This window comes from Salvelinus fontinalis, chromosome 6 (assembly GCF_029448725.1).
Source record: "Salvelinus fontinalis isolate EN_2023a chromosome 6, ASM2944872v1, whole genome shotgun sequence".
In the NCBI taxonomy this organism is placed as follows: domain Eukaryota; kingdom Metazoa; phylum Chordata; class Actinopteri; order Salmoniformes; family Salmonidae; genus Salvelinus; species Salvelinus fontinalis.
In genome coordinates, this window is record NC_074670.1 from 23,984,143 (window position 1) to 24,005,570 (window position 21,428).

Sequence of the window (21,428 nt, forward strand, 5' to 3'; positions counted from 1 at the left end):
AGCTACTAGGAGTGCCGCCTCTAGGTGAGCATTTACTTGTTTGCTTATGGTGGAATACAGCTCATTCAATGCTGTCTTAGTGCCAACCTCTGACTGAGGTGGTATGTAATGTGGTGGCATTTTTCTGCTTTACCAAATGAGGAGAGTTACAAACTACACACCAGTCAGATTTATACTTAAATTACATCTCTAATAATAATAATAAGAGCTTTGCATTCACTTTTTTTGACTTTCAATGATGCGCTATCTCTAATGAACCATTGAAAAGTACCAACAGAAAAGTACAAAGATCTTTTATAGCCAAGATACACCCCTCTCAACTTACATGACAAATCACAGATCTTAGGAACAGTTCACAAAGGTTAAGTTTTGTATGAAAGATATCTATAAAACATAGCAGACAGTTACTGCTGTGTCAACAGTTCTGGCCCCCTCACTCCAAAAGGGAGTGAGGGGGCCGTCTCTCACTGATACGGCATAGAACAGAACCATTTGCTCATGTTATCTGGAATGCTCTTTAGGCTTTATTACCCAAAGACATCGTAAATCTCCTCTGTCAGTGCTATCTCATAGAGGCCCACCCTCAGTGGAACACACACACAATACTCTATTCTGTTGAATGTAACAACTATTATAATGTAATACAAACATTATAACATAATCTTACAATTTTCCACGACAGTAAACAGCTACGAAGAATACAGATGAACTCTCTCGGTAGGTAGTGTGGTCTACAGCTTATCATGAACCAGGAGCTGTGCTGAGGTTTCTGAGGAGTCACTGCCAAGAACGGCAGGGGGAGTGGGCCCGATTCCTTCACTGGGCGGAGTATGCCTAGAATTCATTGCGTCACTCCTCCACTGGGCTGACTCCCTTCCAGTGTGTTCTTGGTTCAGCCAGCCCTGGCTCCGTGGACCCCGAACCAGACCAAAGCTCCTGCAGTGTACGAGTGGTTCAGGCGAGCAGAAGAAGTTTGGAACAATGCCCACGTGAGGCTCCAGCGCACCAACTGCCACCTGAAGGAGCAGGCGGATTCGCCACTGCAGTAAGGCTCCCTTGTTCCATCCTGGTGATCGCGTCTGGCTCTCCACCAGGAACCTCCCACTTCGCCTGCCATGTAAGAAGCTGAGCCCCCGGGCTTGTGGTGCCGTTCAAGGTCCTCAGGAGGGTCAACGAGGTGACATATAGATTACAGCTCCACACTAACTACCAGATATTACCCTCTTTTCATGTTTCCTTCCTCAGGCCGGTGATTCCTGGTCCCCTGGCTGAAGCCATCCCACATCACACCCCTCCGTCTCCCCTCGAGGGAAGCCCCGCCTATGCTGTCAGATCCCTCCTGCACTCCCGAAGTCATGGGGGTCGGCTTCATTACCTGGTGGACGACATTCTAGATCCCAACATCATCCGAGATTTCCACCTTCGCCGTCTGGACCGGCCCGCTCCTCACCCTCTGGGCCGTCCCCCTGGCCGGCGTCGTCCTGCAGCTGGAGCTGCGCGTCGGAGGGGGTCCTGGCAACCCTAGTCCTGGCAACCCATCATTACGCACACCTGCGCCCCATCATTAGGCACACTTGGACTTCATCACTACCCTGATTACTCCCCCTTTATCTAGCACTCCCTAGCACTACTCTTCAGGCAGTATTGATTCTGTGTTCATGTCCAGAAGCTTCTCTTGATTTGTGTCGCTCCATGTTCTTTATTATTAAACTCACCAACTGCACCTGCTTCCTGACTCCCAGCGTCATTGTTACACAGCGCTGCTGGGTTTTTCATGCTCAACAGTTTCCTGTGTGTATCAAGAATGGCCCACCAACCAAAGGACATCCAGCCAACTTGACACAACTGACCTTGTAGAGTCCATGCCTCGACGAATTGATGCTATTCTGAGGGCAAAAGGGGGGGACTCAATATTAGGACAGTCTTCCTAATGTTTTGTACGCTCAGTGTATATAGATAATAGGCTTCTTGTGTTTGGATTCTTTATCAAGACAGGACAAAAAAAAGCTTACAGAGGAAAGTGAACCAAACAGAATGGGTGGCATGTTGGTGACTGATGGTTGTCCTTGGTGGTCTGTGGTGGGTCACCTTAGCCTGCTGGGGGTCTGTGACCCTAGACATTAGGGCATCTCTGTTTCTCTCTACTAGGCTTTATTCAGTAAGATATACAGTCACCCCATGACGAACGTGACTAACGATTTGTAGACTGAAGAGACAGTGAGACAATTAAAGAGCATTGGAGTCCTGGGTTGGGGTTAGAAATCCCCACTAGGACAATGTACTGTAATAGCCTTGAGAAAAGCACATTGTCGCCTCAAATATGTTATATGAAGAGTATATTGATATACAAGCCCATTTTTGTGTTGGTATCATCTCTCGAACAGCTGGTGTGTCCCTGGACGATAATGACTAACAGATCAACACATCTTTGAGGAACTTTATCCCAAACCCATCTCTTTATCCATGCACAGGTGGATCCTCAGACTACCGATGTATGGTGTGTTTCGCTCATCACCTCGAAGCCAAAAAACTCCAACCAAACTGAAGTCATCTGATGACTCACCGTCCACTCACATACACCATGGTCCATTACCCAGAATACATCTCAGAGTTAGCAGAACACCCACACACCATGGGCTACTGTAAAACCAGTCGTTGTTTATGGCTGTGCGCAAAGTATCCACTTCCATACACCTCATAGCATTTCTAAATTGGTATGAGGACCTTTGCAGATGTCAATACATCTGCGCTTGTCCCTTTTCCCTTTCCCTTTCGTTATCTGAATCCCTAATCAAACCCCAGCTCCTTTCTAGTCTCTAGGTCCTAATGGATCACCATCAGTCACCAACATGCCACCCATTCTGTTTGGTTCACTCTCCGTAGCCGACGTGAGTAAGACCTTTAAACAGGTCAACATTCACAAGGCCGCGAGGCCAGATGGATTACCAGGACGTGTGCTCCGGGCATGTGCTGACCAACTGGCAGGTGTCTTCACTGACATTTTCAACATGTCCCTGATTGAGTCTGTAATACCAACATGTTTCAAGCAAACCACCATAGTCCCTGTGCCCAAGAACACTAAGGCAACATTCCTAAATGACTACAGACCCGTAGCACTCACGTCCGTAGCCATTAAGGGCTTTGAAAGGCTGGTAATGGCTCACATCAACACCATTAGCCCAGAAACCCTAGACCAACTCGAATTTGCATAACGCCCAAACACATCCACAGATGACGCAATCTCTATTGCACTCCATAGTGCCCTTTCCCACCTGGACAAAGGGAACACCTACGTGAGAATGCTATTAATTGACTACAGCTCAGCGTTCAACACTATAGTACCCTCAAAGCTCATCACTAAGCTAAGGATCCTGGGACTAAACACCTCCCTCTGCAACTGGATCCTGGACTTCCTGACGGGCCGCCCCCAGATGGTGAGGGTAGGTAACAACACATCTGCCATGCTGATCCTCAACCCTGGAGCCCCTCGGGGGTGCGTGCTCAATCCCCTCGTGTACTCCATGTTCACCCACGACAGCGTAGCCAGGCACGACTCCAACACCATCATTAAGTTTGCAGATGATCACCGACAGCGACGAGACAGCCTATTGGGAGGAGGTCAAAGACCTGGCTGGGTGGTGCTAGAGTAACAACCTATCCCTCAACGTAACCAAGACTAAGGAGATGATTGTGGACTACAGGAAAAGGAGGACCGAGCACTCCCCCATTCTCATCGACTGGGCTGTAGTGAAGCAGGTTGAGAGCTTCAAGTTCCTTGGTGTCCACATAACTAACAAACTAGAATGGTCCAAACACACCAAGACAGTCGTAGAGAGGGCACGACAAAGCCTATTCCCCCTCAGGAAACTAAAAAGATTTGGCATGGGTCCTCAGATCCTCAAAAGGTTCTACAGCTGCAACATCGAGAGCATCCTGACTGGCTGCATCACTGCCTGGTACGGAAACTGCTCGGCCTCCGACCACAAGGTAATACAGAGGGTAGTGCGTACGGCCCAGTACATCGTTGCCTGCCATCCAGGACCACTACACCAGGCGGTGTCAGAGGAAGGCCCTAAAAATTGGCAAAGACCACAGCCACCCCAGTCATAGACTGTTCTCTCTACTACCGCATGGCAAGCGGTACCGGAGGGCCAAGCCTGGGACCAAAAGGCTTCTCAACAGCTTTTACCCCCAAGCCATAAGACTCCTGAACAGGTAATCAAGTGGCTACTCGGACTATTTGAATTGTGTGTCGCACGTGTGAGGTGTCTTACCAGTCGGAGCCACACGAGAAGCTAGCTATTCGCTGGCACCGGTGGGCACACTTCAGGCTGAGGACCACGTTTCACATCCCCATAAGCTACACCTTCACCTTTAGATCTAGGAGTGCCTAGGGAGCTGGAGGATGATTTGGTATTCAGCTTCTCTCTCCCTGTCTCCACTCCATCCCATATGTGTGCATTCTGTGATGTCGCTTTGACACTGTCCCACAGACCCTGTTATTGGTCCCCTGGCTGTCACTGGGATGTACATGCGGTACGTGCACCATCAGTACGTGCACAAAATGTTCCCCATCGAAATAGCACCTTATGTAAGGAGATCAACCCTGGGAGGATTCCAACTGGCTGACCCTCTTCTTCATACCGAACACAGTATGGTTCCTATAGTCAAGGCCTAGTGGCTGGATTGGACTGGACTGCTATCTTCCCAGGGGGTCCTTTATGACAGGGTGAGTCCCACATTGCACCCTAATCATTTTATAGTGCATTACTTTTGACCAGGGCCCATAGGACTACCAAATCATCCTCCAAAAACACTCCCACAATCCATAAATCAGGAGGCAAAAATAAGCCTGGATGAAAGGTAAAGAGATTGAGGGAGTAAACAATGGAGCATTTTGGGTGAGAGCCTAAATGGCTGACATTAGTGCCCTTTCCATCACAATAATGACCACTCACAGAGTCACTACAAACACAGGATACATTCCTCAAGGCCCCGGCTACTGATCTGTGTAGGTATACTCAAACACTGGCCAGCCTTCCTGCCCCTCCCCCTTTAGGGCCCCTGTGAGTTACATTATTAACCGTCCCCAATCTCGTCGACCTTGACGTGAAATGTATGTAGCCTACAGTTGAAGTCGGAAGTTTACATACACTTAGGTTGGAGTCATTAAAACTTGTTTTCAACCACTCCACACATTTCTTGTTAACAAACTATAGTTTTGGCAAGTCGGTTAGGGCATCTACTTTGTGCATGACACAAGTCATTCTTCCAACAATTGTTTACAGACAGATTATTTCACTTACAATACACTGCATCACAATTCCAGTGGGTCAGAAGTTTGCATACACTAATTTGACTGTGCCTTTAAACAGCTTGGAAAATTCCAGAAAATGATGTCATGGCTTTAGAAGCTAATTGACATCATTTGAGTCAATTGGTGTACCTGTGGATGTATTTCAAGGCCTACCTTCAAACTCAGTGTCTCTTTGCTTGCCATCATGGGAAAATCAAAAGAAATCAGCCAAGACCTCAGAAAAAAAATTGTAGACCTCCACAAGTCTGGTTCATCCTTGGGAGCAATTTCAAAAGCCTGAAGGTACAGGACGTTAAAGCTTGGTCGCAAATGGGTCTTCCAAATGGACAGTGGCCCCAAGCATACTTCAAAAGTTGTGGCAAAATGGCTGAAGGACAACAAACAACAAAGTCAAGGTATTGGAGTGGCCATCACAAAGCCCTGACCTCAATCCCATACAACTGAAAAAGCGTGTGCGAGCAAGGAGGCCTACAAACCTGACTCAGTTACACCAGCTCTGTCAGGAGGAATGGGCCAAAATCCACCCAACTTATTGTGGGAAGCTTGGGGAAGGCTTCCCGAAACGTTTGACCCATGTTAAACAATTTAAAGGCAATGCTACCAAATACTAATTGAGTGTAAGTAAACTTCTGACCCACTGGGAATGTGATGAAAGAAATAAAAGCTGAAATAAATCATTCTCTCTAGTATTATTCTGACATTTCACATTCTTAAAATAAAGTGGTGATCCTAACTGACCTAAAACAGGGAATGTTTACTGGGATTAAATGTCAGGAATTGTGAAAAACTGAGTTTAAATGTATTTGGCTAAGGTGTATGTAAACGTCTGACTTCAACTGTATATGTGAATTTCTTGACATGCAAGGGAAAAGTCTGCATAATGAAATCCTAGCCAGTCTCCATAGGCATGAGGCATGCAGCGACTTGGACCTTAACCTCCTCGAGTCCAGGCTGCAAGCTGGAGCATTTCTCATACTCCTGGTAAAATTGTCACTTAAACTGAAGCTCCTGAGTAACTTTCACCCCTCTTACATAAAACTACGAACACATGGGAGAGCTTGTAAAAAGCACTATATCAATGTATTTTTTACCTTTACTCTCTTTCTAGATGCAATGCAATAGAAGTTCTCTCGTTGGCCTTAGTCCTTCAGGGATTGCTCCTCTGTCAGAACTGGCATACATACATATCACCATAATGTTTCTGGCAGGTCACAAGAGAACATTGGCATCAGGTTTGGCTGGGGAAAGCAGCTCAGCCTTTGTGGGGGGTGTTTATTTTGGTGGAGTTTACTGGGGTGCACACATGTGTTCCTGTGTTCCTGGGCAAGTTGGAATGACCTTTGCACTAATTTGCCAGCTTGTTGAGGGAAACAACGGGGGGAGATTCGGGGGTCGCAGTTGCAAAATAGCCCACAGTGAACTGAGAGACTCTGTGTTGGCATCTCTTCGTGCTCTAGCCCCCCCCCCCCCCCACTCCTCTGCTCTGTTTTTCACTTTAGGGGAAAACTCGTTCAAACTGGTTGAGGAGGAGTGGGTTACACAGCAAGTTTTCCTGCGTAGTTACACGTACACTGGACCCTCTGTCTGTGTCTCAGCATGGCCGTTATCTAAAAGAACACATACGTACTGCATTGTACGGTACAGACGGGCAGATACACGCACAAACACATATGTGTACAGTGAGTGATGACCGCAGCCTTGGCCAAACTGTTTACAGTAATGTATGTTTCAAGGTGCCCAATGCCAGCTGAATAAAGGCGCTCTCCACACAACACGCATACCGCAAATGAGCCCGGCTCCCCTGTACATGTAGAACCCTTCCTCTACATACATACGTGTCTGAGGGTAATATTACCCTTCACATGGATGTAGAATAAGGGTCGTACATGCGGGCAGTGACGTATGTTATATTATATGACTGCATGCACAAAACATGAATTGGATTGAATATCTTGATATCCAATTCTAGAAAATGATTATCTGACCAGCCCTCTTGAGATTGAAGAGCACAAAAGGGCTATATACAGAAACAACTATACTATATAGTTAAATTCAACCTATTTCGCGTTATGTAAGGCTTGTGACCTTTGGCATTTGGGTGACATACTTAAAGCGAGCGTTCTTAGAAACCATCCAAGCCCTTTTACTATGTTGGTATGCCTGAGGGCACTGCTTTACGCTTGTAATGTCATGACGTTATTCACTTTGATCCTTTGAAGGGATTGCACAAAGAATTTGGTTGTCCAACCTTTTTCTTCGTAGGTGACATATCCATAACAATAGAAATAGTTTGTTAGAGAGAGAGAGAGACAGAGAGACACTTGCTTTGGCAATGTTAACATATGTTTCCCATGCCAATAAAGCCCCTTGAATTGAATTGAATTGAACTGAACTGAACTGAACTGAACTGAACTGAACGAGAGAGAGAGAGAGAGAGAGAGAGAGAGAGAGAGAGAGAGAGAGAGAGAGAGAGAGAGAGAGAGAGAGAGAGAGAGAGATCAGAGCCATGATAAAGAGACAAACTGGTGCAGTCCATTCAACATTGTCATTTACATACGAGACAGAGCCATAGATCAGATTAAGCAACACAACCATGTGAATCAACTCAACCAATCATAGACCTCCTCTCCAGCCACAATGTATGTCTTCAACTGTTGTTGGCTCAATGGAGCACATGCAAACACCAATTCCCTTCTATTCCCAGCCAGCCAATCCTGACAGGTCTGCTTTTAAACATATTCACGATTGACAGCTCTCTGGACCAATAAGGAGGCAACTCGGCCCACAACATAGTTATCGGCAGCCAGTGAATGGCTGTAAATCCTTTGGGCCCACGTTTAGAGATCCCTGCTGCTGCTACTGCTGGCTGTCACATTTGGCTACTCTCCCCGGGTGAACACCAACTGCATCTCTGCCTCTCCCTCGGCACACGGGTCTGATCCGATGTCTCTCAGATGGCCATCTGCGCCTGTCCCCTTCAAATGTGCTTTCTTAAATAAACCAGCGCTGGTGTGGAATAAATCACTCAAGGGAGAAGTGCCAGGGTGGAGAAAGGGCTAATATGTGCCTTTCAACTCTTCCTCCTCATCATTGTACCTGCATCTGCAGTTGTTGGAGGAGAGGGTTTGTGTGGTGCATATCCAGGTCTTTGTAGAATGACCAGGTGCTATGGAAGTGGATGACATATAGGAAATTGCGGGAAACAATATACTTGCACGCAAACACACACACACACACACACAGTTAAAGATCTACACCCTAGAATCACAGTATGCTGTAGTAATTACACTCCACAATACGAAACCCACCCAATCCCGGCGGACTATGTGCCTTTGTTTTCCCCTTTGTCAGCAGTGAGGAAACCAGAGTACTCAGCAATGTCAGTCTATGTCACTCATTATGGGGAAAAGACTGACTGGCCTGGGGAGTGCTATATACTGCACAATGGTCATACAATGATCACTGCTTACTGCTGTCCTTCATTTTTAAACAGAGGGGAATGTTGTTGTAGCGATGGATGTTGTTAAGTGAGAAAAATCCTCCGTTTATGAAGCGATGTGAGTATTGCCACCCCAATGAAAGACTGTAATGGCATAATGAGGGGTTATGGCAAGTTGTGCTAACCACAACCACTTTAGCCATACAGTAATAAAAGGCATTGGTGCCACAGCCCAAATAGGCCCAGCCTCCCAGGGGGTGAAAAGGTTCTAGTATCATTAGTAGAGACTACTGAGTCCCTGAATCTGCAGTTTATCAGTATGTTAGACTCTACCACATGTACAGTATATACAGATGAAGTTCTACTCTATACCGACACCTCTCTGAGCTTAATCTATTGCATGCCTTTGCTCACGATCCAGATCAAATGTATATTCTAAGTATATGTCCTGCAAGTATAAAGTAAACCTTTCTGTAACTAGGCTGACAAGAAGTATAGGGTGTGGTTCCATTTGATCGTATTAAAACAAATATAGGTCACATGTAGCAGGTGTGAGTGAGTGCTACTGTCATCTCATAACCAAATCAACTGGATGCAGATCATTTTTACCCTACTGTAGAAGCTAGGCTGCCTTCCTAAAGGGTATGTGGGCTATGTATGTACTGTATATGTCAGCTATTGAAAATGACATGTTTTAGTCAAGGGGGAAAGATCCAGGCTGTATAACAACCGACCGTGATTGGTAGTCCCATAGGGTGGCGCACAATTGGCCCTGCGTCGTCCGGGTTTGGCCGGTGTATGCCATCATTGTAAATAAGAATTTGTTCTTAACTGACTTGCCTAGTTAAATAAAGGTTAAATACAAAAATTATTTTAAAAAACTGGCTTCGCTTATCTCCCTGGCAAGCCACGCCCTCCTTCCACTTTGCAGAGACTTTTCAGTGAACTCTTTGAACTGGGCTGGACAAAGCAAACTGTTGCTGCTGTAGACTAGAGAACTAAACAGGCAGAGAAACTGGTGAATGTAGCTATGTTCTTACAGTATGTTTTCATGTACAGTACCTGTCAAAAGTTTGGACACACCTACTCATTCAAGTTTTTATTTTATTTTTTACTATTTTCTATACTGTAGAATAACAGTGAAAACATCAAAACTATGAAATAACACATATGGAGTCATGTAGTAACCAAAAAAAAGTGTTAAACAAATCTCCTCAAAGAAGCCACCCTTTGCCTTGATGACAGCTTTGCACACTCTTGGCATTCTCTCAACCAGCTTCATGAGGTAGTTACCTAGAATGCATTTCAATAAACAGGTGTGTCTTGTTAAAAGTTAATTTGTGGAATTTCTTTCCTTCTTAATGCATTGGAGCCAACAGGTTGTGTTTTGACAAGGTAGGGGTGGTATACAGAAGATAGCCCCATTTGGTAAAAGATCAAGTCTATATTATGGCAAGAACAGCTCAAATAAGCAAAAGGAAACGACAGTCCATCAGTACTTTAAGATATGAAGGTCATTCAATCCGTAAAATGTCAAGAACTTTGAAAGTTTCCTCAAATGCAGTCGCAAAAACCATCAAGCGTTATGATGAAACTGGCTCTCATGAGAACCGCCACAGGAAAGGAAGACCCAGAGTTATTGCAGCCCAAATAAATGATTCACAGTGTTCAAGTAACAGACACATCTCAACATAAACTGTTCAGAGGAGACTGCGTGACTCAGGCCTTCATGGTCGAATTGCTGCAAAGAAACCACTACTAAAGGACACCAGTAAGAAGAAGAGACTTGATTGGGCCAAGAAACACGAGCATTGGACATTAGACTAGTGGAAATCTGTCCTTTGGTCTGATGAGTCCAAATTGGAGATTTTTGGTTCCAACCGCAGCGTCTTTGTGAGACACAGAGAAGGTGAACGGATGATCTCCGCACGTGTGGCTCCCACCGTGAAGAATGGAGGAGGAGGTGTGATGGTGTGGGGGTGCTTTGCTGGTGACACTGTCTGTGATTTATTTAGAATTCAAGGCACACTTAACCAGCATGGCTACCACTAGAGATGGCTTGGGATCAGTTGGACCGCAGAGTGAAGGAAAAGCAGCCAACATGGCCTCGGCATATGTGGGAACTCCTTCAAGACTGTTGGAAAAACATTCCAGGTAAGCTGGTTGAGAAAATGCCAAGAGTTTGCAAAGCTGTCATCAAGGCAAAGGGTGGCTACTTTGAAGAATCAAAAATATATTTCGATTTGTTTAACACTTTTTTGGTTACTACATGATTCTATACAGTGGGGCAAAAAAGTATTTAGTCAGCCACCAATTGTGCAAGTTCTCCCACTTAAAAAGATGAGAGAGGCCTGTAATTTTCATCATAGGTACACTTCAACTATGACAGACAAAATGGTGGAAAAAAATCCAGAAAATCACATTGTAGGATTTTTTATGAATTTATTTGCAAATTATGGTGGAAAATAAGTATTTGGTCACCTACAAACAAGCAAGATTTCTGGCTCTCACAGACCTGTAACTTCTTCTTTAAGAGGCTCCTCTGTCCTCCACTCATTACCTGTATTAATGGCACCTGTTTGAACTTGTTATCAGTATAAAAGACACCTGTCCACAACCTCAAACAGTCACACTCCAAACTCCACTATGGCCAAGACCAAAGAGCTGTCAAAGGACACCAGAAACAAAATTGTAGACCTGCACCAGGCTGGGAAGACTGAATCTGCAATAGGTAAGCAGCTTGGTTTGAAGAAATCAACTGTGGGAGCAATTATTAGGAAATGGAAGACATACAAGACCACTGATAATCTCCCTCGATCTGGGGCTCCACGCAAGATCTCACCCCGTGGGGTCAAAATGATCACAAGAACGGTGAGCAAAAATCACAGAACCACACGGGGGGACCTAGTGAATGACCTGCAGAGAGCTGGGACCAAAGTAACAAAGCCTACCATCAGTAACACACTACGCCGCCAGGGACTCAAATCCTGCAGTGCCAGACGTGTCCCCCTGCTTAAGCCAGTACATGTCCAGGCCTGTCTGAAGTTTGCTAGAGAGCATTGGATGATCCAGAAGAAGATTGGGAGAATGTCACATGGTCAGATGAAACCAAAATAGAACTTTTTGGTAAAAACTCAACTCGTCGTGTTTGGAGGACAAAGAATGCTGAGTTGCATCCAAAGAACACCATACCTACTGTGAAGCATGGGGGTGGAAACATCATGCTTTGGGGCTGTTTTTCTGCAAAGGGACCAGGACGACTGATCTGTGTAAAGGAAAGAATGAATGGGGCCATGTATCGTGAGATTTTGAGTGAAAACCTCCTTCCATCAGCAAGGACATTGAAGATGAAACGTGGCTGGGTCTTTCAGCATGACAATGATCCCAAACACACCGCCCGGGCAACGAAGGAGTGGCTTCGTAAGAAGCATTTCAAGGTCCTGGAGTGGCCTAGCCAGTCTCCAGATCTCAACCCCATAGAAAAACGTTGGAGGGAGTTGAAAGTCCGTGTTGCCCAGGAACAGCCCCAAAACATCACTGCTCTAGAGGAGATCTGCATGGAGGAATGGGCCAAAATACCAGCAACAGTGTGTGAAAACCTTGTGAAGACTTACAGAAAACGTTTGACCTCTGTCATTGCCAACAAAGGGTATATAACAAAGTATTGAGATAAACTTTTGTTATTGACCAAATACTTATTTTCCACCATAATTTGCAAATAAATTCATAAAAAATCCTACAATGTGATTTTCTGGATTTTTTCCCCTTATTTTGTCTGTCATAGTTGAAGTGTACCTATGATGAAAATTACAGGCCTCTCATCTTTTTAAGTGGGAGAACTTGCACAATTGGTGGCTGACTAAATACTGTTTTGCCCCACTGTATGTGTTATTTCATATTTTTGATGTCTTGACTATTATTCTACAATGTAGAAAATAGTCAAACTAAATAAAAACCCTTGAATGAGTAGGTGTGTCCAAACCTTTGACTGGTACTGTATATCAAATGTGTGTTTGTTAGAAAAAGATAGAGAGAGAGAGAGGGGGGGAGAGAGAGGGGGATAGGGAGAACATTTATTAAAATGCTCCTGGCGACCTAGTCTCCCCCTATATAACCAAATAAAAAGTGAAGAGGCTTCTTACACGAACCCATTGAGATTCACACAAAACCTCCAACATTCCTATCTACAGTGCAATGCTAATGACCCTACTTAGAAACAGGAATATAATTTGACTTAACAAGCATGTCTAAAATAAACGGCATCTTAAAATGACTGCAAGCCACAATGATAAAACCGTGTTGATGCTATACTTAACATCCCTCCACTGGGAACTTGCGGAGAGTAAAATTCTCTAACCACTGTCTATCCCTGGCCCCGGCGTCTATAGCCACAAGTTCTGACAAACAGTATTCCCAAAAAATCTGGTCTGCGAGCCAATCAACTGTTGCTTTAGCTCCTGTCGCTTCCAGCTGTGAAATGACAGGGCTTGTAAAAAAAAAACATGGAATTGACCTACATTTCCTGGTATGGTTTTTATTATTATGAAGAGGTTTTAGTATGAATCAAGGTGTGAGCCCAGGTTTAAGAGAATAGACAGTGTGTACCTGACAGATGATACTCACAACACGTTTACGACACCAGTCATAGCACCTTTGAGTGTTTCAATATCATTCATAACAACCTTCATATTGCATTTATTCAACATCATTCATAAGGTATCCTGCCCCAGTAAAGTGTTACGTGTCACCTACTTGGGGAAGTTTGTAGACACGTGTATCTGAGAACAGCATCAAATGATGAATGATTGACTCTACTCTAAGATTCCAAACTTTTTATATACTGTATCACTTGTTTATATATGAGCAGTCTGAGATGTCCCACAGTGTTTTTATGTTCTAACTGAAGTCTTGTTCTTCGGACAGAATTAAAAGCTGTTGTATCAGATTATAGGGTGTCAGGTGGTTGTGGTTTGTCATGTCAGAACGCTTCCTGATCAGGTTTAGCAACATCTCCTGGCAATGTCTCCCTGCCCCTTGTGTTTTCTCTCACTTCATGACATGTCTGTGGTGAAGGATTTTTCTAAGGTTAGCTAAACTATACACAGATATCTGGGTAACCCAGATGGTCACTTTTAGTATGCTCATACTTAAATACCTCAGTGCATGAGTTCTTACGAAGAAACAGGGAAACATTGTAAGGACATTTCCCAGCCCAACATTGACATAAGATGTTTGTCATGTGGAATTTTTGTTAGATGGGGTTATCCGTGCCTAAGATGACAACTGGCAGACGCCATTCTGTCCTTACGCCAATCTGGACTTAGTTTATTGTTGGGGTAGATTTACAGCTAACCAAGAATCACTTTTATAACTCTTATCTTGAGGATCTTGGGCTCCCAAGTGGCGCAGTGGTCTAAGGCACTGTATCTCAGATCTTGAGGTGCCACTCCAGGCTGTATCACAACCGGCCGTGATTGGGAGTCCCAATCACGCACAATTGGCCCAGCGTCGTTCGGGGTTGGCCGGTGTAGGCCGTCATTGTAAATAAGAATTTGTTCTTAACTGACTTGCCTAGTTAAATAAATAAAAATATTCCCAGTACGCTTTCTTTTTCTAGTAACAGGTACCAGACAGTAGCTAACAGTAACAGGTAGCAGACAGTAGCTAGCAGTAACAGGTACCAGACAGTAGCTAACAGTAACAGGTAGCAGACAGTAGCTAACAGTAACAGGTACCAGACAGTAGCTAACAGTAACAGGTAGCAGACAGTAGCTAACAGTAACAGGTAGCAGACAGTAGCTAACAGTAACAGGTAGCAGACAGTAGCTAACAGTAACAGGTACCAGACAGTAGCTAACAGTAACAGGTAGCAGACAGTAGCTAACAGTAACAGGTACCAGACAGTAGCTAACAGTAACAGGTACCAGACAGTAGCTAACAGTAACAGGTACAAGACAGTAGCTAACAGTAACAGGTACAAGACAGTAGCTAACAGTAACAGGTAGCAGACAGTAGCTAACAGTAACAGGTACCAGACAGTAGCTAACAGTAACAGGTACCAGACAGTAGCTAACAGTAACAGGTAGCAGACAGTAGCTAACAGTAACAGGTACCAGACAGTAGCTAACAGTAACAGGTAGCAGACAGTAGCTAACAGTAACAGGTTCCAGACAGTAGCTAACAGTAACAGGTACAAGACTGTAGCTAACAGTAACAGGTACCAGACAGTAGCTAACAGTAACAAGACAGTAGCTAACAGTAATCAGACAGTAGCTAACAGTAACCTTAGTAGCTAACAGTAACAGTTAGCAGACAATAGCTAACAGTAACAGGTACCAGACAGTAGCTAACAGTAACAGGTACAAGACAGTAGCTAACAGTAACAGGTACCAGACAGTAGCTAACAGTAACAAGACAGTAGCTAACAGTAATCAGACAGTAGCTAACAGTAACCTTAGTAGCTAACAGTAACAGTTAGCAGACAATAGCTAACAGTAACAGGTACCAGACAGTAGCTAACAGTAACAGGTACAAGACAGTAGCTAACAGTAACAAGTAGCAGACAGTAGCTAACTGTAACATGTAACAGACAGTAGCTAACAGTAACATGTAGCAGACAGTAGCTAACAGTAACAGGTACAAGACAGTAGCTAACAGTAACCAGACAGTAGCTAACAGTAACAGGTAGCAGACAGTAGCTATCAGTAACCAGACAGTAGACAGTAGCTATCAGTAACAGGTACAAGACAGTAGCTAACAGTAACCAGACAGTAGCGAACAGTAACCAGACAGTAGCTAACAGTAACAGATACCAGACAGTAGCAGGTACCAGACAGTAGCTAACAGTAACAGGTACCAGACAGTAGCTAACAGTAGCAGGTACCAGACAGTAGCTAACAGTAACAGGTACCAGACAGTAGCTAACAGTAACAGGTACCAGACAGTAGCTAACAGTAACAGGTACCAGACAGTAGCTAACAGTAACAGGTACCAGACAGTAGCTAACAGTAACAGGTAAAAGACTGTAGCTAACAGTAACAGGTACCAGACAGTAGCTAACAAGTCTAAAAAGAAAAAGCTGTATACATTTACATACATGGTTCTAATAAAACCGTGGAAAAACCATAACAGGCCATAAATAAATGAGAAAACAATGTTTGAGTCCGGAGAGATAAGCAGCTTTCACAAAATCCTGATGAAAAAAGTAATGATAAAGAGATGGTAATAAAACAGATAGATTATTACATTAATGGCTCACCAGGCCAAAGGCTGCCATGGCAGAGGGTGGAAATGATCTAAGTGCAGTTTTTGTATTTCACCAGCTAATGTCAAGATTGGGGAGAGTGCACTGATCCTCGATCTGTGTCTTGGTATTGGAGTAACAGTGGCGGGGATGCCGTCAGGGTCGTATTCATTAGGGCCCACCGTAGCAAAACATTTTGCAATGGAAAACGAAAACGAGCATGTCTTATTGGACTAGTTTAGGTAGTCACTTCCCTTTTCTGTCCCTCTTTTTCACTTGGTGCCTAAAGAATAACATCCTATAAGGACAAAGGAGGGCTCAGTTCAGTATGTTCCAGACAGAGTGGCAGACTGCAGTCACAACACTGGCAAACTGTCAACCCGGGCACTGACTAGCCCCACTTCTACCCCAACTCATTACATGCACCAGCCGGACACGTGCATCTCGCCGTCTCTTCAGCTCCACTACACTGCTGCGGAGTAGTGGAGGCTGCTGAGGGGAGAACGGCTCATAATAATGGCCGGAATTGAGCAAATGGAATGGCATCAAACACCTGGAAACCATGTGTTTGATGTATTTGATACGATTTCACTGATTCCGCTCCAGTCATTACCACAAAGCTATTTTCCCCAATTAAGGTGCCATCAACGTGCTGTGGATGCTAGAGACTGACCAGATGGGGCGAGGGTGCATATTTGTGAAAATAAAAAGGTCCTTTAAAACATTTATAGAATTTACATTTACATTTAAGTCATTTAGCAGACGCTCTTATCCAGAGCGACTTACAAGTACATACATTCATACTTTTTTTGTACTGGCCCCCCGTGGGAATCGAACCCACAATCCTGGCGTTGCAAGCGCCATGCTCTACCAACTGAGCTACACGGGACCCCACGGGAATTATTAAGTACATGTCTGTGAGCAGATACGGTGTCCTTTTGCGTGGTATTCATTTTGCAAGCCTTTTCACTGTCCCAGTAGCTATGAGTTAACTTCATCCATTTGTTTTAGCCAGGTTATAATTTTGAAATAACAAAAACTCAGGACTAGAATCAATGATCACAGATACAGAGGACTAGCAATACAACAAATAATTTAGTAGGAAAAGGGACAGGGGTTGGCCAACCCACTCAGGCACCACAAAGCATTTGCAGAAAACACACAACCTTTCCTCCATCCCATCTTTTGGGGTGGTGTATATGGTGCTTACACACATTGGTGCCAAAGAGGCTGGGCTAACAGAGGAAGACCGATACTTAATGAGCTAGACAGGACCATTTAACATATTTGTCATTTAGCAGACGCGCTTAACCAGAGTGACTTACAATTAGAGACTGCTTTAGAGACACCCTTGTGGATTATTCAGTGTTGTCAGTACAAACCAAATTCCCCCAAAACTCTCTCCATACTTCTCATTCAAACTCCACTGCTCTGTTTGGGCAGAGTCTTTTTCACAACTACAACAGAGAATAAACTTTTGACGTTGCAAACACAAAATCTATACCATTCACACATATTTCAATGTCTGGGGATAGTGACTTCATTTAGAAATTGTTAAATGTGTTGGATACAAACATAGGTGGATGCATTTCAATGATTGGATACAGACATACAGTGGGGCAAAAAAGTATTTAGTCAGCCACCAATTGTGCAAGTTCTCCCACTTAAAAAGATGAGAGAGGCCTGTAATTTTCATCATAGGTACACTTCAACTATGACAGACAAAATGAGGGAAAAAAATCCAGAAAATCACATTGTAGGATTTTTAATGAATTTATTTGCAAATTATGGTGGAAAATAAGTATTTGGTCAAAAACAAAAGTTTATCTCAATACTTTGTTATATACCCTTTGTTGGCAATGACAGAGGTCAAACGTTTTCTGTAAGTCTTCACAAGGTTTTCACACACTGTTGCTGGTATTTTGGCCCATTCCTCCATGCAGATCTCCTCTAGAGCAGTGATGTTTTGGGGCTGTTGCTGGGCAACACGGACTTTCAACTCCCTCCAAAGATTTTCTATGGGGTTGAGATCTGGAGACTGGCTAGGCCACTCCAGGACCTTGAAATGCTTCTTACGAAGCCACTCCTTCGTTGCCCGGGCAGTGTGTTTGGGATCATTGTCATGCTGAAAGACCCAGCCACGTTTCATCTTCAATGCCCTTGCTGATGGTAGGCTTTGTTACTTTGGTCCCAGCTCTCTGCAGGTCATTCATTAGGTCCCCCCGTGTGGTTCTGGGATTTTTGCTCACCGTTCTTGTGATAATTTTGACCCCACGGGGTGAGATTTTGCGTGGAGCCCCAGATCGAGGGAGATTATCAGTGGTCTTGTATGTCTTCCATTTCCTAATAATTGCTCCCACAGTTGATTTCTTCAAACCAAGCTGCTTACCTATTGCAGATTCAGTCTTCCCAGCCTGGTGCAGGTCTACCATTTTGTTTCTGGTGTCCTTTGACAGCTCTTTGATCTTGGCCATAGTGGAGTTTGGAGTGTGACTGTTTGAGGTTGTGGACAGGTGTCTTTTATACCGATAACAAGTTCAAACAGGTGCCATTAATACAGGTAACGAGTGGAGGACAGAGGAGCCTCTTAAAGAAGACGTTACAGGTCTGTGAGAGCCAGAAATCTTGCTTGTTTGTAGGTGACCAAATACTTATTTTCCACCATAATTTGCAAATAAATTCATAAAAAATCCTACAATGTGATTTTCTGGATTTTCTTTCCTCGTTTTGTCTGTCATAGTTGAAGTGTACTTATGATAAAAATTACAGGCCTCTCTCATCTTTTTAAGTGTGAGAACTTGCACAATTGGTGGCTGACTAAATACTTTTTTGCCCCACTGTAGGTGGATGCATTTTAATGATTGGATACAAACATAGGTGGATGCATTTTTCATAATGATCTTTGCATGTTTTTCTTTTACCCCTTGGCTTCATGCGATGGACCGTTTTAGCCAAAGCTAAGCCACTTTTACATGAGTGAAATCGGGGTTGAATTCACATACCTACAAATATCTACAAAGCCATTTCTGGAACCTTATCTTACAAATCCTCTCACTCAAGAATTGTTACAATTAGACCACTTTGTTCTCACTTCTCTCCTAAGTGCCATTCTTTGACCTCCTCCCTCCCCTACGGTTAAAAAAGGAAACATGTTGGAGCATAATAGCAGTAGATGTTTCCCCAGCCCTGAATTTCTCCCCCACCAACCTGAACCTCATCCCTTTGTCTCTGTGGCTCATATCTGGGCTGATTTCTGTGATGCATCACCGGATAGCCAATGAGAACGCTTCTTTTAGGTTTGTTGTCCCAGGCTTGCGTCATGGAGACACCAAAGTGGTGTTTTTGCCCAGTGATGGGCGAGACAGGACGTAGGGCGGAGGGAGAGGAGCTAGGGCCACGGGCAGAGGGGCACGTGTCACCCAACGAGGCCCCGTCCCTGGCCTGTCACAGGGCATCACATCTGCCAGTGAGCGTCTGAGCGAGCAATGAGCATGCATTCTTTTGCTTTAGCTTTCGCCCCCGCCCTGACTCGTTAAGGAGAAATCGTGCAGAATAGCAGGCTCCAATCTGCCTTCTATGGGCTTGCGACGAATCAACAAAAGCGATTTTGGTGTGATCCCCAGTTGATCAAGCTATCCGCCTGACTGAAGATAATTTGGAGGGAAAGCGACAATATTTTGCTAAAAGTGTTAACAGTTCCATTATTGCTATTGGTGGCTTGGGCATAAACAACAGGGGCTAATCTATCAGACTGGTTTCTAAAAGACAACCAAAACAACGACAATTCAGACTTCTCTATTATGTGACAGGTTAAACCTAAACTATTTGAACACAAATTCAACATGGAACGTTCTAACACAACACATGCTTTCTCCTAGTTCTGACAATCATCCCTTAAAAGCAAGCAAGCCAACAAGCAAGCAATGATCCTTCGATCAGAAAAACATTCTTATATCTTTCATTATTTTCAGAGCTCAATATCGATCTCCTTAATACTCATCATCCTAAACTTTAGAGGGGGACAATGAGGAAATAAACTATTCCTCAGATCCATTGTGCCAACTCTTGATGGTGCCATTCAAACATTTTCATATTTAGTACTGCCATTCTTCAGCATTCTTCAAAATAATCTGTATAAAGAACTGGACTGGTGAATCAACAAGCCATACACAAACAGCTTTCAACCCGTCCCTCTTATCTGAAGTCCTCACCAGTCACCACTACCCTATCCTTTCACCCTCCCGAACATGGCCATGCTATAAGTATCTCAGACGAATAGCTTCTAAACAGTCTACCCAGCTATAGAAGAGAACATTCTGTAGAGATAACATGGAACAGACAAGGAGGGGCCTCAGAATGGCTGATGCTTAACTGGTGCATGAGTCTACCTCCAACTCTCAAATATACTGGGCTGGCAGGATCTCAAAACATGGAGTTTGTTTAGGGATTTGACCCTTTTTTCAATTTTTGCCTAAAATGACATACCCAAATCGAACTGCTTGTAGCTCAGGACCAGAAGCAAGGATATGCATATTCTTGATACCATTTGAAAGGAAACACTTTGAAGTTTGTGGAAATGTGAAATTAATGTAGAAGAATATAACACATTAGATCTGGTAAAAGATAATACAAAGAAGAAAAAACATGTTTTTTGTAATCATCTTTGAAACGCAAGAGAAATGCCAATATATGACTTAGGAATCTAGGCACAATTTAGATTATGGCCACTAGATGGCAGCAGTGTATGTGCAAAGTTTTAGACTGATCCAATGAACCATTGCATTTCTGTTCAAAATGTTGCACTGAGACTGCCCAAATGTGCCTAATTGGTTTATTAATACATTTTCAAGTTCATAACTGTGCACTCTCCTCAAACAATAGCATTGCATTCTTTCACTGTCATAGCTACTGTAAATTGGACAGTGCAGTTAGATTAACAAGAATTTAAGCTTTCTGCCCATATCAGATATGTCTATGTCCTGGGAAATATTCTTGTTACTTACAACCTCATGCTAATCACATTAGCCTATCTTAGCTCAACCGTCCCGCGGTGGGACACCGATCCTGTAGAGGATCATCTGTACACATTCTAAAATGAGTGCCATTGGAGAACATAGCAATTCAAATGTGCAACTGTCTGACAGTTACAGCAAAATATATTAACAAAAATATAAACACATGTAAAGTGTTGTTCCCATGTTTCCTGAGCTGAAATAAAAGAGCCCAGAAATGTTCCATATGCATCCATCCATCCACCCGACAGGTGTGGCATATCAAGAAGCTGATTAAACAGCATGATCATCACACAGGTGCATCTTGTGCTGGGGACAATAAAAGGCCACTAAAATGTGCAGTTGTCACACACCACAGATGTCTCAAGTTGAGGGAGCGCACAATTAGCATGCTGACTGCAGGATTGTCCACCAGAG